The sequence below is a fragment of the Phyllobates terribilis genome, unplaced genomic scaffold (genome assembly GCF_046119375.1).
Source record: "Phyllobates terribilis strain yellow unplaced genomic scaffold, ASM4611937v1 Scaffold_11__3_contigs__length_659146591, whole genome shotgun sequence".
Taxonomy (NCBI): Eukaryota; Metazoa; Chordata; class Amphibia; order Anura; family Dendrobatidae; genus Phyllobates; species Phyllobates terribilis.
The window spans coordinates 308760263-308778019 of NW_027362771.1; the positions used below are offsets into that span (position 1 = coordinate 308760263).

General features: G+C 45.5%; 1 protein-coding gene across 4 annotated transcripts in view; it reads right to left on the bottom strand.

Annotated features, from left to right (window-relative positions):
- The window catches only part of NRF1 (nuclear respiratory factor 1), a 73453-nt gene extending 66090 nt beyond the window's left edge, over positions 1 to 7363 (bottom strand). For 2 of the 4 annotated variants that reach the window (XM_073652510.1, XM_073652508.1), the window contains exon 1: positions 7228 to 7352. The gene's annotated coding sequence lies outside the window, so the exon portion shown is untranslated. Of the gene's footprint in view, positions 1 to 4100; positions 4204 to 7227 lie in introns of all 4 variants that reach the window. The other 2 variants (XM_073652509.1, XM_073652511.1) reach the window with 2 other exon arrangements.
- Between the last annotated feature and the right edge of the window lie 10394 nt (positions 7364 to 17757).

Here is a 17757-nt window from a genome sequence, read left to right on the forward strand (position 1 = left end):
TTGCATTTGGAGAGTCCCTGTGTGCCCAAACATTGGAGCTCCTCCACAAGTGACCCCATTTTGGAAACTAGACCCCCCAAGGCACCTATCTAGATGCATAGTGAGCACTTGGAACCCCTAGGTGCTTCACAAATTAATTCGTAAAAATGAAAAAGTGTTTTTTTTTTCACTTTTTCATTATTACGAATCAATTTGTGAAGCACCTGGGGGTTCCAAGTGCTCACTATGCATCTAGAAAGGTGCCTTGGGGGGTCTAGTTTCCAAAATGGGGTCACTTGTGGGGGAGCTCCAAAGTTTGGGCACAGAGGGGCTCTCCAAACGCAATGTGGCGTCCGCTAACAATTTGAGCCGATTTTCCATTCAATTTGTTAGCGGATACCATGTTGCATTTAGAGAGTCCCTGTGTGCCCAAACATTGGAGCTCTCCCACAAGTGACCCCATTTTGGAAACTAGACCCCCCAAGGCACCTATCTAGATGCATAGTGAGCAGTTGGAATCCCCAGGTGCTTCACAAATTGATTCATAAAAATGAAAAAGTGTTTTTTTTTTCACTTTTTCATTGTTACGAATCAATTTGTGAAGCACCTGGGGGTTCCAAGTGCTCACTATGCATCTAGATAGGTGCCTTGGGGGGTCTAGTTTCCAAAATGGGGTCACTTGTGGGGGAGCTCCAATGTTTGGGCACACAGCAGCTCTCCAAACGCAACATGGTGTCGCTAACAATTTGAGCCAATTTTGCGTTAAATTTGTTAGCGGACACCATGTTGCATTTAGAGAGCCGCTGTGTGCCCAAATATTGGAGCTCCCCCACAAGTGACCCCATTTTGGAAACTAGACCACCCAAGGCACCTATCTAGATGCATAGTGAGCACTTGGAACCCTCAGGTGCTTCACAAATTGATTCATACAAATGAAAAAGTGTTTTTTTTTTCACTTTTTCATTGTTACGAATCAATTTGTGAAGCACCTGGGGGTTCCAAGTGCTCACTATGCATCTAGATAGGTGCCTTGGGGGGTCTAGTTTCCAAAATGGGGTCACTTGTGGGGGGAGCTCCAATGTTTGGGCACACAGGGACTCTCTAAATGCAACATGGTGTCCTCTAACAAATTTAACGGAAAATCGGCTCAAATTGTTAGCGACACCATGTTGCGTTTGGAGAGCCGCTGTGTGCCCAAACATTGGAGCTCCCCCACAAGTGACCCCATTTTGGAAACTAGACCCCCCAAGGCACCTATCTAGATGCATTGTGAGCACTTGGAACACTCAGGTGCTTCACAAATTGATTCATAAAAATGAAAAAGTGTTTTTTTTTTCACTTTTTCATTGTTACGAATCAATTTGTGAAGCACCTGGGGGTTCCAAGTGCTCACTATGCATCTAGAAAGGTGCCTTGGGGGGTCTAGTTTCCAAAATGGGGTCACTTGTGGGGGAGCTCCAAAGTTTGGGCACACATGGGCTCTCCAAACACAACATGGCGTCCGCTAATTATTCAAGCAAATTTTACAATCAAAAAGTCAAATAGCGCTCCTTCCCTTCCGAGCCCTGCCGTGCGCCCAAACAGTATTTTTTCCCCAAATATTGGGTATCTGCGTGCCCAGGGGAAATTGCACAACAAATTTTGGGGTCCATTTTTTCTTGTTACCCCTGTGAAAATAAAAAAAATTGGGTCTAAATTAACATTTTTGTGAAAAAAGTTAAATGTTCATTTTTTTCTTCCACATTCAAAAAATTCCTGTGAAGCACCTGAAGGGTTAATAAAGTTCTTGAATGTGGTTTTGAGCACCTTGAGGGGTGCAGTTTTTAGAATGGTGTCACTTTTGGGTATTTTCTGTCATAAAGACCTCTCAAAGTGACTTCAAATGTGATGTGGTCCCTAAAAAAATGGTTTTGTAAATTTTGTTGGAAAAATGAGAAATCGCTGGTCAACTTTTAACCCTTATAGCTCCCTAACAAAAAAAAATTTTGGTTCCAAAATTGTGCTGATGTAAAGTAGACATGTGGGAAATGTTATTTATTAACTCTTTTGTGTGACATATCGCTCTGATTTCAGGGCTTAAAAATTCAAATTTTGAAAATTGCAAAATTTTCAAAATTTTCGCCAAATTTCCGTTTTTTTCACAAATAAACGCAAGTGATATCAAAGAAATTTTTCCACAATCATGAAGTACAATATGTCACGAAAAAACAATCTCAGAATCAGGGGGATCCGTTGAAGCGTTCGAGAGTAATTACCTCATAAAGTGACAGTGGTCAGAATTGTAAAAATTGGCCCGGTCATTAACGTGCAAACCACCCGCGGGGCTTAAGGGGTTAAACACATCCAATTGTGGAAGTTATTAATATTCCAAGATCTATTGATTAAAATCAAATTTTCTTTGTTCAGTGTTGCATACCAAGTCTGAAAATCAATAAAATCTTTAATTTGAAAAATTAATCAATACTTCCAAGTAAGGAGGACATTTATAACCTTACTGCACATTTATATACAAATGGTACACAGAGGTGCACGGTCCCTTACTGTACATTTATACAGCTCTGGCAAAAATTAAGAGACCACAGAACAGTTTTCTATTGGAAAGCATGGAAAGACTGGTGGAAAGCATGGAAAGGCGCATGAAAGCTGTGATTAAAAATCATGGTTAGTCCACCAAATATTGGTTTCTGAACTCTTCCTGAGTTAAAACATGAGTAATTTGAGGTCTGAAAGCACTGTTTCTTTTAGTATTTTGACGCGTTATCATTTGCTGCAAATAAATACAAAATCTTTAGCTTTGAATTTCGGAGACATGTTGTCAGTAGTTTATAGACTAAAACAACAATGTACATTTTACTCAAAAATATACTTATAAAGAGAAAAATCAGAGAAACTGAAATTTTGCAGTGGTCTCTTAATTTTTGCCAGAGCTGTATGTGCATGGTATACAGAGGTGCATGGTCCCTTGCTGTACAGTCAGGCTATGTGCACACGATGCGGACTTAATGCGTTTTTGCGGTGTATTTTCGCTGCGAAAAAGCATTAAAATCGCTCGCAATAGGTCTGCCATGTACTGCAATGCAAATCCGCATGTGCTGTGCACATCACGTGGAAATTTCCGCTGCGGATTCGCATTGCGGTAAAAAAAACGCAGCAAAACCAATTCTAGTGCGATTCCGCTGCAAAATCGCCACCATTGACTTGCATTGGATTGCATAAGATCCGCATGACTACATGTAGTCATGCGGATCTTATGCGATTTAATGCGCGGATGGTACCCGGGTCTGGAGAAGAGGAGACTCATCTGACCCAGGTACCATCGTACCTACAAGTTAAAGAATTATAAAGTTAAAAATAAAAAAAAAATAATCACACTCACCTCTCTGGCGCCCCCGGTGTCCTCCTGGCGACGATGCGCTCTCCTCTGCTCCCAGCGGTGATCTGTAAGGACCTTCGGTGAGGTCATTTAGTCAGCTGATGGTCACGCGACCATCACCTGACCGATGACGTCATGGAAGGTCCTTTTACATTACCGGTACCCACCACGGAGCCAGCAGCGACGCCGGGAGCAGACCGAGGCCGCCGGAAAGGTATGAGGTTATTTTTTTTTTATTTTTTACGTTCTAATTCTTTTTTTTTTTTTTTAACATTATGTTGGTCACAGTAAATAAATCCATGCCGTTTGCATGGATTTATATAGTGTGACCAACTTTCAAGCACTTTTCCAAGTGATGCTAAAATCGCTTGGAAAAGCTCTTGACAAAAGCATGCGAAATCGCATGCTAAAGACGGATGACAAATGCTTGTCCCTGGCAGGAAAAACGCATGTACAATCCGCATGCGTTTTTTCTGCCAGGGAGATGCAGAAACGCTCAGGAAAAAATCCAGAGCATTCCTGCATCGTGGGCACATAGCCTCAGTGTTGTACCAGAATGTCCCAGTCTCAATGACAAAGATGTCTGACAATGAATGGTACAGCCCAGTACTCAGCCGGACCAAACTTTACACTTCTGTCTCAACTCACTGGAACATCAACTCTGTATAAATTGTAATAAAGGTCAGCATGTAAAAATAGCCAACAACCACAGCTGCAGTGACCAGATGTAAAACCACATGTAAGGTACTTTTTCCTGTTCACTTCTTGATAAAACATCTTTATAGTAAATGCTGAGTTCGGCCATGTTCATATGTCCATTAATGATCCGTTTGAAGGGATCCAGCAGAAATCTATTAGAAAAAAAAGTTATGAAGACAACTTTTTACTCCATTATTCACTAACTGATCTTTGACAAATCCGTTTTTTTTTTTGTTTGTTTTTTTAACACTGGAGTCAGTTAAGACAACAGATGCCAAGTTCTATTTCTAAGAGATCCGTTGTCCCTTGAATCCAGTAATGGAAAGGGAGATGGAGAAGCTACAGCCAGACCCCTCTGCTACTAACAAGATACAGAAATAACCAAGTGAGATGCCCGTCTCTATCAATAATGGACCCTGGTGACCCCATATTTTGGGAATTAGTGAGGTCTCAGACACTCTACTATCTAATGATGAGGCATTTTAATGTTGTCATGCCGAGCATTTGCATGTTGTCTATGGGGAAATTCAGAATGCACTTTGTAAACATTAGATGGTTGGTAACCCTTGCCAAATTAAGGCTGGGGCTAAAAGACGCCTTTGGCAGCGTCACATGTCATGCAGCAAAGGATTGCTATGTGACGCTGCTTATTTGCAGAGTAAAGCAGGTGAATGGGGTCACATTGCAACCCCTAGAGTACCATGACAAGCATGTCGTAAAAAGCAGGGTTGTGGAGTTGGAGTCTAAATAAAATGTACTGACTCCTAAAATATATAATAAATTGGGTACAGTAGTTCAATGCAGGATGTGCTGTAATTTTTTTCATAAGAATTTGGGAAAGTTATGAAATGTCCTATAAATGTCTGTTCTGTTCCTGATCTAAGGATCTCTGCTTTTAGTGGAGATGAATCTGTGCTGCACTTTATGTACACGCTCAGTAGTGAGGCAGGGCTGTGGAGTCGGAGTCATGGAGTCGGGAGTCTGGGAAATTGAGGAGCCGGAGGTTAGGCTTACTGACTCCACAGCCCTGGTAAAAAGTCAGTTCTAGTTGGATTTTTTGCAACTTGCTTACCGCAGCAATATAGAGATTGCAATGCAATCCCCTTCTCCGGAATTATGCTGCAAAGTAGCAGAGGCACATAGCGATCGTGTCGCTGCCCGAGTCGCCATGTAACCACTGGTTTACTCTGTGTGCAGGGAAGACCTTAATGGGTGTCACACAATCAAAGCTTTTCCCCTACACATAAATAAAATAGGCGAGAAGCTGCTCATCTCTGGGGAAGCCCTGTTTAAATGGACGGTGGTTGAGGGTGTGCACAGTCACTCCACGCAGTCTCTGGAAGTGACATAAAGATAGCTGAGCGCTGTACTCCATTATCAGTCCCATAGACAATGACTGAAGTAGCAATGCATGGGACACAGGATACCAAGAAATCAGCAACAGATCACCCATCATTTGGATCGATGATGCCACCATCCTGCATGAGCAGTTCAGATCTTTATGGACAGCAATTTTCTATGAAGGAGACTTAGCAAAGTGGAAGCTGATGTCTAAGTGTTTTCCTTCTTCCCATATTTGTGTGTCTTTCCCCATGGACACTCGCAGAAAAACAAATGTATATGTCTTAAGAAGCATTTACACTGCAAGATAATTTATTTATCTCACTTATATAGCGCCATTAATTCCACAGCACTTTACAGACAATATCGGCACTGTCCCCATCGGGGCTCACAATCTACATTCCCTATCAGTATGTCTTTGGAGTGTGGGAGGAAACTGGAGAATCGGGAGGAAACCCACGCAAACACGGGGAGAACATACAAACTCCTTATAGATGTTGTCCTTGGTGGGATTTTAACCCAGGCTCCCAGCACTGGAAGGCTGCAGTGCTAACCACTGAGCCACCGTACTGCCCTTGTCAAAGAGCATTGTTAAAAATGATCATTTCACGAGTATCTTGCCACGTAAAAAGCAAAAAAGCTCATTGATCTGTGAAATAATCTTTTGTGAAGCACAAAATATTATCGTTATCGGCAGGGCTGTGGAGTGGGTGAGCCAAACCTCAGACTCCTCAATTTCTATGACACTGACTCCCTCATACATGGCTCATGTTTAACTGATAATTTACTGTAGCACAGATTCATCTCAGCTACAAGTCTAGACCCTTAGATCAGGAATAGGACATGTCAAGACTTTCCCAAATTCTTATGAAAAAATATTCCCCACAAACTGCATTGAACTACTGTACCCATTTTATTATATATTTTCTGAGTCTGAGTTGGTCCATTTTATACCGACTCCACAGCCCTGGTTATTGGCAGTGTATTGTCCTGTGTAGATCGCATTCAAACTGCTAAGCAGCCTATGAGCGCTGAGCAAACTAGTGTAGATTGCTCAATGAGCATCGTTTACTTTGGTCAGCATTCTAATGACAGCCAATCAGCGATCATGGTGGGTCCATGTAAACAAACCATTATTTAGTTTCCTATCAAACGTCCCTCATTTGTCTGAGATAGGGGATTAAGATTGTGAGGTCCATTGGGGATTGGACCAGACGTGATCAAACCAGTACAGCGCAGCAGTATATGTTGGCGCCATGCAGTACACAAAATGCTAATGTAGGCGTCATACTGACACCTGTGTACTCACATGAGTAGACAGTCCATACACAATACAGCTGCCCAATAAGAGTGGCACTGGTCTTTGACAATGGGGCTGATCATTTCTAGACACACTATTGATGACCATAGCACAGTGAATGGCTTCTAGTTGTGGTCCAGGCAGAAGCTGCCACCCACAGACCAGCAGGACTGAGCTATGGTAGGATGGCTGCAGATACCCAGCCAGGTGGTGAGATTCATGAAACCTAATGAGTTAATACGACGTGCTGTTGCCTCCATTCACATGACACACACCGGCCTTGTATGCTAAAGCCAAGCCTCTTCACAGCCACCGCAATAAAAGCCTGCAACCACAGGGGCCTAGTCAGGCCTGCAGCCTCCTCCCCGCCTTTTCCTAGCTCACTAGCCGATTCCCAGCACCCAACTTCCCGCAGTTATCCCCGGCAAGAGCAGTGCGGGGCGGAGCTGCCGGCTGAGCCCCGGAGCCCGAGCTCCGTGTTGCGGCTGCGCCAGCAGGGCTGAGATAGCTGGAGATTGCGCGGTAGGGCACTCACCTCAGAGCGGCTGCGCTACAGCGAGCCTGCGCCGTGACACTCAAGCGAGGACCTCTCTGAGCTGCAATGGCTGCGGGAGCCCACGCTACACACGGCCAGAGCTGGCGCTGCGTCACTGGCGTCATGACGTCACGGCCCAGCTGAGAGGACGGAGCGGCCTGTTCAGACGGCCATTGAGAGAAGGTCACATGCTGCATGTAGGAATTACCAGAGGGGATTGGGCTTGTGCTCACATTGTAATCGATGTTTTTTATGTTTTTATTAAGAAAAACAAAATAATAATGGAAAAAGAAAGGATAAAAATGGAACTCTGCATTAGACCAGCAGGCCGAGGGCGCTGCAGCCTGAGCCAACTGCAAATATAAGACCACTTGTTCTCTGGTTAGGGCAGGCGGAGCACGGTTTCACATATAGTTACGTAGGTCGACTAAAGACTTAGGTCCATAAAGTTCAACCTTCTTCCACCAATTATACATTTCCCACTAGTTTAAAGGAGTTGTCCACTACTTTTTATAATGCCCAATTGTATTCCACCTGCGGAGAGAAGACTTTTTCTAAATACCTTGCTGTGTATTGCCTGTGAGTGGCGCTATCGCTAACCGCTCACAGGCATCACGTGACCCCGGCTGCAGCCGGCTCTGACATCCGCTGATGTCACGACAAGTGAGGGGTAACTCAGTGACGCGGACCCCGCTGTGGACTCTGGGCTGTGGGCGGGGTTACCCTGTGCGTCACACCCAGCATCCACCACGCGCTTTCTCTCTTCTCATTCATTGGGAAAGCGGGGTGTGAATGCTGGGATGCGACGCGTGGGGTAACCCCGCCCACAGCCCAGCATCCACCGCAGGGACCGCGTCACTGAGTCACCCCTCACTTGTCGTGACATCAGCTGATGTCAGAGCCGGCTGCCTGTGAGCGGTCAGCGATAGCCCCACTCACAGGCAATAAAGTACAACCAAGGTATTTACAAAAAAATCTTCTCTCCACAAGTTGAATATATTGGGGGATTTTTAAAAAGTAATGGACAACTCCTTTAACCATAACCCAATGTTGTGTGTACTGAGGAAATCATCCAGCCCTTTTTTGAAAGCTGTTATAGTGTCGGACATTACTACCTCTTGTGGTCGGGCATTCCACAGTCCAAATGCTCTGACTGTAAAGAACCCTTTCCTGTTTAGCTGACGGAATCGCCTTTCTTCCACCTGTAGTGAGTGCCCCCTGGTCCTTATTCCTTCTAAAGACCATACTAAGCCATGTTCTAGTCCTTTGTACTGACCACACATATATTTATACATGTAAATGAGATCCCCTCTGAGGCGTAATTTTTCTAAGCTAAACAAGCTCAACTTTTCCAACTTCTCATCATATGAGAGGCCTTCCATCCCTTGTAATAATCTAGTTGCCCACCTTTGAACTGACTCCAACTTCTGAATATCCTTTTTAGCCCCAAACTGGATCCCATATTCTAGATGTGGCCTCACAAGTGATTTATAAAGAAAGGGGCAATAGTACGTTGGGATCGCGGGGTTTTATCTCTTTTTACACACCCTAAAATCTTGTTTGCTTTTGCAGCTGTGTTTTACATGAGGTGTTTTACAATGGGAGGAGGCTGATGGACAGGTCTTGTCATGTTCTCCACCTGCAGCCATTGTAAGGACAGAAGTGCTTGGTCGGTGTGTGAGGAAAGCTGCAGTAACAAGAGAAAGTGGCCTGCCCCTTTAAGAAATGCAATCTTCCTACCCCAGGACCCAGATAGATCATGCAAGAAAAAGAAGTGCGGCACTCACTGTTTCCTAAATACAATCCTTTATTGCAATACTCGGAACATACAGGCGGCGTGCGGGGAGAACCAGAGGACACTATACAGACCGCTCAACCGCCTCCTCACACCCCACAAACGTAGACATGGGTGGTGCCCTCTGAAATGCCAGTGCAACCATCTGGAAACTCAAGGACTGTCTGCTCAAATAGGAACTTACGTCCTGTGTCCATAAAAATGTAAAGCGGAGAAACATGTGCTAGTTATTCTAGATAACCGTAATTTCCGTGATAATTATATTATTCTGAGCTATAGACATACAATCAGCCATAACAGTAAAACCATCTAATAGCATTCAGCCCCCTCTTACCACGAAAACAGCTCTGATCCATGCATGGACTCCACAAGACCTCTGAAGATGTCTTGTAGTATCTTCCATCAGGATGTTAGCAGCAGATCCTCTGAAGGTGTTTCCTAATTTCAGGAAGGCGGACCCCAAATGCTCTAAAATACCTGAAATAAACAGATCGGGTACTCACCCTCCCCGAGACCAACGCCAGCTCCTCAATGTAGATGGCATAAGAAGCTGATCTCATTGGCTATTAAAATGGGCGTCCACATGCTTGCGCTCCTCAGTGACTCTCGGTGCCGTCATCAAGTTTAACTGAGTTCTTGTCATATGAACTGAGTTCACCTCATTGACGTCAGTGCGAGCGTGGGAAAATTCTTACACTCACTGTGCCAGCAAATGACGTCAGCGCATGCGCGGTGAGAATTTTCCAATGCTCGTGCTGAAGTCAATGAGGTGAACTGAGTTCATATGACATGGACTCCGCTCAACTTGATGACGGGAGCATGTGCTCCTTAGTGTATCTACAGGATGGCAGGCTGGATGGTCGCATCCAGCTACTATGCAGCCTGCCATCTAGATGTACAGTGCTGGCCAAAAGTATTGGCACCCCTGCAATTCTGTCAGATAATACTCAGTTTCTTCCTGAAAATGATTGCAATCACAAATTCTTTGGTATTATTCTCTTCATTTAATTTGCTTGCAAGGAAAAAACACAAAAGAGAATGAAGCAAAAATCAAATTATTGATCATTTCACACAAAACTCCAAAAAAGGGCCAGACAAAAGTATTGGCACCCTCAGCCTAATACTTGGTTGCACAACCTTTAGCCAAAATAACTGCGAACAACCGCTTCCGGTAACCATCAATGAGTTTCTTACAATGCTCTGCTGGAATTGTAGACCATTCTTCTTTGGCAAACTGCTCCAGGTCCCTGATTTTTGAAGGGTGCCTTCTCCAAACTGCCATTTTGAGATCTCTCCATAGGTGTTCTATGGGATTCAGGTCTGGACTCATTGCTGGCCACCTTAGAAGTCTCCAGTGCTTTCTCTAAAACCATATTATAGTGCTTTTGGAAGTGTGTTTTGGGTCATTGTCCTGCTGGAAGACCCATGACCTCTGAGGGAGACCCAGCTTTCTCACACTGGGCCCTACATTATGCTGCAAAATTTGTTGGTGGTCTTCAGACTTCATAATGCCATGCACATGGTCAAGCAGTCCAGTGCCAGAGGCAGCAAAGCAACCCCAAAACATCAGGGAACCTCCGCCATGTTTGACTGTAGGGACCGTGTTCTTTTCCTTGAATGCCTCTTTTTTTTTCCTGTACACTCTATGTTGGTGCTTTTTCCCAAAAAGCTCTACTTTTGTCTCATCTGATCAGAGAACATTCTTGCAAAAAGTTTTATGGTTTCTCAGGTAAGTTTTGGCAAACTCCAGCCTGGCTTTTTTATGTCTCGGGGTAAGAAGTGGGATCTTCCTGGGTATCCTACCATACAGTCCCTTTTCATTCAGACGCCGACGGATAGTACGGGTTGACACTGTTGTACCCTCGGACTGCAGGGAAGCTTGAACTTGTTTGGATGTTAGTCGAGGTTCTTTATCCACCATCCGCACAATCTTGCGTTGAAATCTCTCGTCAATTTTTCTTTTCCGTCCACATCTAGGGAGGTTAGCCACAGTGCCATGGGCTTTAAACTTCTTGATGACACTGCGCACGGAAGACACAGGAACATTCAGGTCTTTGGAGATGGACTTGTAGCCTTGAGATTGCTCATGCTTCCTCACAATTTGGTTTCTCAAGTCCTCAGACAGATCTTTGGTCTTCTTTCTTTTCTCCATGCTCACTGTGGTACACACAAGGACACAGGACAGAGGTTGAGTCAACTTTAATCCATGTTAACTGGCTGCAAGTTAGTTATTGCCAACACCTGTTAGGTGCCACAGGTAAGTTACAGGTGCTGTTAATTACACGAATTAGAGAAGCATCACATGATTTTTCAAAGGGTGCCAATACTTTTGTCCACCCCCTCTTTTAGGTTTGGTGTGGAATTATATCCAATTTGGCTTTAGGACAATTCTTTTTGTGTTTTTTTTTTATTGAAGACAAATTAAATGAAGATAATAAGACCAAAGAATTTGTGATTGCAATCATTTTCAGGAAGAAACTGAGTATTATCTGACAGAATTGCAGGGGTGCCAATACTTTTGGACAGCACTGTAGCAGGGCTGGACCTGTCACAGGACACATGGATTATGCTCTTCACATTGGAAAGGTGTGGATGAGGTTGGTTTATTATGTTATTTTTATTACAGGTGACATGGGATTCAGAGGAATGGGCGTAATGGTAAGCAGGGTTTAATTTAGAATATTAAAGGAGTCGGTGTCTTTATTTCTGTCACGGGTGTGTCAGAAGTGACAGACAGTCACCCTGCAGTTGGGTGCAGGAGATCTCTTCATTTGGCATTACAGACACCTTCTTAGAGGCTGTCTCTCTAGGACCCAGTGGCTACCTTCCTCTTGCTAATTAACACCCTGGCCTGGGTGTATAAATACCTGCTGTTTGCTAGAGGGAGGTGCCGGCGATACTCACATGACCCCTTGTTGAAGGCTTGGAGCAAGTGCATTACTTCTTCCTCTCTGGTGCTAAGAGGATGTGTGTTCATCTCTCTGAAGTCGACTAAAGATAAGCTATATTCCCTTGTTTGTTCCCCCGTCTTATCTTTAGTTGCAGTGGAGATCGACTAGTGCTCATCCCCTCCCTTCCCTAGCCAGGGCCAAACACCAGGGAAAGACAGGGCGAGATTCCTATGCGGCAATTGGTGCGGAACCAATATAGGGATGTTAGGGGAGAAAGGGTGATATAAGGTCAGCCTAGGAGGTCTCCACTACCCCCTTTCCCTAGAGTCTGGGCCCCCTTTTCCCCCTTCCCTTTGTGTTGCATCTAGTCTTTCCTACACCTTGCGTGACAATTTCAAATAAAATATTTTATTCTGGTTGTGGGTGTTTTTATTTAACATTTCACTTTCACTATGGGGTTAGTAATGGGGGCATCTCATAGACGCCTCTCCATTCCTAATCTGGGCTTGATGTCAGCTAGCATTTATAAGCTGACATCAACCCCAGCCCTATAACCCCACTTGCCACCACCACAGGGCAATGGGCAGAGCGGAGCCTAAGTGCCAGAATTGGTGCATCTTAAGGATGCGCCATTTCTGGGGCAGATGAGAGCTGGTGTTTGTAGTCTGGGAGGGGGCCAATATTCATGGCCCCTTCCTAGGCTATTAATATCAGCTCCCAGCTGTCTGCCTAGCCTTTGCTGGCTGTTAAAATAGGAGGACCCCACTTACATTTTTTTTTGGGCTCCCCCATTTTAATAGCCAGTAAAGGCTAAGTATACAGCTGGGGGCTGACATTAGTAGCCTGGGAAGCTCCATGAGTATTACACCCTTCCCAGGCTAAAAACATCTGCCCCAGCTGTCTGCTTAACCTCTGCTAGAGAATAAAATTACAGGGGACACCACGCCATTTTTTTTTTAATTCTTTCACTTAATAATAAATGACATGTACAGTAACCAACACTGTCACTGTACTAATTTTATATGTCACTGACATCTTTCTATCTAAATATTCTATGTGTGTATATATATTCTCTCTAATCTAAATTGTCGGGTACCGCTGTGCTTTTACTATATGCGGCTCATGAATTGACGGGTTTCAAGGAGATGGGTGCGTGAAAATCGGACGGCATTCACATGGTCTGAGTAGTCCGCACCCATTGATTTGCATTGGTGAGTCTCGTCCGATATACACAGCATGCTGAAATTTTTTTCTCAGTCCGATTTCAGCTGAGAAAAAAACGCAGATGAGATGTTCCTCATAGAATAACATTGGTCAGAGTGCAATCCGATTTTTTATCAGATTGCACTCGTTTGTTTTTCTTGCATATGGGTATGAGCTCTTAAAGTAGTGGACAACCTCTTTAAGCAAGTTTATAACTTATTTCACCCAATGGAAGAACATTTTGCTCATGCATCAGCTGATTGACAGCCTGTTCTGTGTAAATGCATTCAGCGGTTCTGTCAGGGCTTAGATATGAACACCACAAAACAGCATTCAGTGATATGCGATATCGGGGCCATTGACTATAAGGCTATGTGCACACAATCTGGAGATGCGTGTTATGCAGCATTAAACCCGCAGCAGCCAGATGTTACAGCATAGTGGATGGGCTTTCTAGAAATCCCATGCCCACTATGCGTCTGCGGATCACCCGCGGAAACTGACATGCGGCGCGTCTTTCCAGACCACAGCATGTAAATATCTCTTGCGGGGGTCCGCATGTGAAAACCTAACCTCTATGAGGAAAGTCCGCATGTGAAAAAAAAATGACCGCCGCTTATTTGCATAATGAGCGGAAGCCACCGTGGGTATTCTGGATCGTCGGGGCCGCAGGCTGGTACGCATTGTGCGCACATAGTCTAATGATGCAGACGGAGTCACCATGTGTTCTGTCGTGTATCATTTTTAGCTGTATACGCCTAGTTGACACAGGTGGCAAGATCATCAAGGAGGTGTCTGGCTCCACGTTTATTTTGCAGCAGGATAACGAGCCCAAACATACAACCAAAACCATTAAAGGGGTTGTCCAGAATTAGAACAATAGTCTGTATTTTCTGTATGTGACTGCTGAATCGTGACAGCTTGTGGTGCGCACGCTATTACCATTCCCTGATGCAAGAAAGCAGTCACATAACCTCATGCATGTGATTTCTATACCTGGGGTCACGTGCCGACTAGATGTATTTAGCTTCTCTCAATAAAAGTGAATTGAGAGAACCCAGCTGAATCCTAGTGACTGCAAGTATGAAAATCGCTACATGCGACCGCCCGCTCGCACTGGGAATACTGGGGAATCATAACGGATATCATATCTGATAGCGTCTGCAGTCACATAAAGTCTATGTCTTGCTGCCCACCTCACCAAGGGGTATATGGTCGAAAGTGATGTCCAGCAGAGCTCATTGTGACTCCATCTGCATCATTCATGTGAATGGGCTGTCAGTACATTCTCTTGAATCCTGTTTTGCTTCGGACATAAGCCACGACAGAGCCACTGAACATAGGCTCAATCCTAAAACATATATATAAAAAAAAATTTACCCAAATTTACATTTACTCTTTAAATGTTTAGCCACTCCATCTTTCTTTACCATTTACAAGGTAATACTGGGGGCTGCAGGATTATACTATTCAAATGTATATGTTTGGGGGGTGACCTGCCATTGCAATTGATTACTGTACTTAAAATTATTTTATCGTCTGTGTGCTGTCCATGGTACATGGACAACACAAAGACTAAACATACAGCTGTCTAAACGAGGCCATATATATATATATATATATATCAGGCTGACTCGTGGTCTGACTCGCCGTATATCGGACTGCACTGAGCTGACATGCGAGTACAGTCCGATGTTTCACTCGCACCCACAGACTTGTATGGGTGCAAGTGAATCGAGTCTCGCTGCAAATCGCAGCATGCTGCGATTGTTCTCTCATGCCGAATTGGCATAAGAAAATAATCGCTGATCTGCATTACCCCATAGAATAACACTGGGCCGAGTGCTATGTGATGTTTTATCGCATAGCACTCAGCCGTGTTATAGAGTAGTGTGACTCCAGCCTTACAGGGAGTCTGTCAGCACAGAATAACTGTTCAAAACAAGTACAGACGCTCGGTGCTTCATGGCGGTGCCAATCATTTACATACACCTTCCAATATGCTTGCATTCCCTACTGCAGATCTGAGCCGACAACAGAGCATGCGCTGTCATTGTGCACATCACACAGTGCACAGCGCAGAGACACAGCAGGAACTAGCCCAGCCCCTGAAACAAGCATCACTGATGATGCTTCATTTCAGAGAGGGGGCAGAGGCTGCAACAGTGACCGCAACCTCTGCCCCCTGATGACGCTTCGTTTGAGTATCCCAGCCTGCACTGGGATTCTCAAGTGAAGAGTTATCAGAAAGGAAGTAGGGAAAAAAGAGAATAGCAGTTAGATAGTGTAGTTAGGTAAGGATAGTGAAATTTTAATGCAAGTATATTAGAAAATAGCTTAGATTATGGCACTAAATTAATAGGAGTTTTGGAAAAAAATTACTGGACCACCCCCTTAATATTTTCTAGGGGTAAAGTTTACCATCTAGAGCAGTGGTCCCCAACCTTTTTTGCACCAGGGACCGGCTTGAAGCAAGATCATTTTTCCATGGCCCAGCAAGGAGGGGGTGGGGTGGGCGGGGCTTTGGTCATATGGGGGCGGGGTAATGGAGGGATTTGGAGTTTAGTGCATACTTATCATATAGTGTAGACCAGGTCCCTGCCAGGAGCTATGCCAGGAGCCCCACATAATGTGCTGTGCCAGGAGCCGCATCACTGAGGCCCCATCACGCCCTGCAGCAGGACAGGGCAGCTGTCCTGACAGCTGCTGTTCAGCTGCATTTACTTCATCCCAGGGGCGGACACAGACTGTAGTGGGCCCCTGTGCAAGAAATTTTTGGGGGCCCCCCCCGCCCTTCATAAGGCAACAAAGTTATGTAAACATAACCCCCCCATGTGCATCTCTCACCCCCCCATGTGCAGCTCACCCCCGTGCATCTCTCATCCCCCTCCGTGCATCTCTCATCCCCCTCCGTGCATCTCTCATCCACCCCCCGTGCATCTCTCATCCCCTCCGTGCATCTCTCATCCCCCCCGTGCATCTCTCACCCCCCCGTGCATCTCTCATCCACCCCCCGTGCATCTCTCACCCCCCCGTGCATCTCTCACCCCCCCGTGCATCTCTCATCCACCCCCCGTGCATCTCTCATCCCCCCGTGCATCTCTCACCCCCCCGTGCATCTCTCACCCCCCCGTGCATCTCTCATCTCTCCCCTCCCTCCCATGTGCATCTCTCATCTCTCCCCTCCCCCCATGTGCATCTCTCATCTCTCCCCTCCCCCCATGTGCATCTCTCATCTCTCCCCTCCCCCCATGTGGATCTCTCATCTCTCCCCTCCCCCATGTGCATCTCTCATCTCTCCCCTCCCCCCCATGTGGATCTCTCATCTCTCCCCTCCCCCATGTGCATCTCTCATCTCTCCCCTCCCCCCATGTGGATCTGTCATCTCTCCCCTCCCCCATGTGCATCTCTCATCTCTCCCCTCCCCCCATGTGCATCTCCCATTCCCCCCACTCCTAGTTAATTGTATTTAAAAAAAAAATAAAACTTGTTATACTTACCCCCATGCGATCCCTGCAGAATCCTGGCGCTCGTCCAAATCGCTGACACCAGCTTCTCCTGACTTCCGGCCATGTGACGGCGCCGTCACATGACCGGAAGTCAGGGGAATCATGAAGGTGCTGCCGCAGCAGCGCAGCACTAAGATGTCCCGGACCCGGCGCTTAGCATGCGGCCGGGGGCCCATGAGGAGAGAGACACACAAGAGGGGGGCTCCGAGGGGGCTCCTACCGGCCGGGCCCCATACTGGAGTCAGGGCAGTCATGCCCTGATGGCGGCCCTGCTGGAGGCTGGAGGGGCCCCCTCTCCCCGCGGACCGGCTGAAAAACCCCAACGGCCCGGTCCTGCTCCGCGGACCGGCGGTTGGGGACCTCTGATCTAGAGGGCATAAATGAGGCATTTTATTTTAAAAGGGGCACAGTGATGAGCATTAATATGTGGGGCAGTAAGAGGAGCACTGTTTTTGTGCTACACAGCTGGTGCAGTAATAGGGACACATACGGCAGCAGCTCAGTATCAGCAGGACGAGGAGTTTCTGCAGGTTCAGAATCAATGGGAATGGTGCTAGAAATGTGAGAAGTCAAATGTGTCTTTGTTGTAGTCACTGCAGACGAGTTGCTACTGGAGAATTTGTCATGACGGGAAAAGTGAATAACTCCACCAGAAAGAATGTCACCTGTAAATCACTATATATAACTGCACTGTAATCTCTTACATGTTCTGCAGGACTGATATCTACCACTATATGGTCACTGTATGGCGGTAATATCAGTATTGGTGTTTGTTTAGAGATTTTTTTTCAGTTACAGGGTCATCTGCTGAGGTTTCCCCGTACCCACAATTAGGCTGCACCACCTCAGATGTTTTGTCCCTCCTGAGCTGAACCTTTAGCCTCTGGGGCTGCCAATCTGTAGTTAGCCACTGATATCCTTGAATGCCTCATATTTATTTTTGCCAGAGCCAAACACAGACATTTTATTTTGCACATAGATTTTTGCTGGGGAGTAATCTTTTTAAGTTTTTATATAAAATCCACTCAAAACTATACTTTGGAGATAGGGCAATGCAGATTATGACTTTGAGTTAGGCACCATTCGTACACAAGTAGGGACAGGAAGCTTTTTATGCCATCTGTGTAGTTCC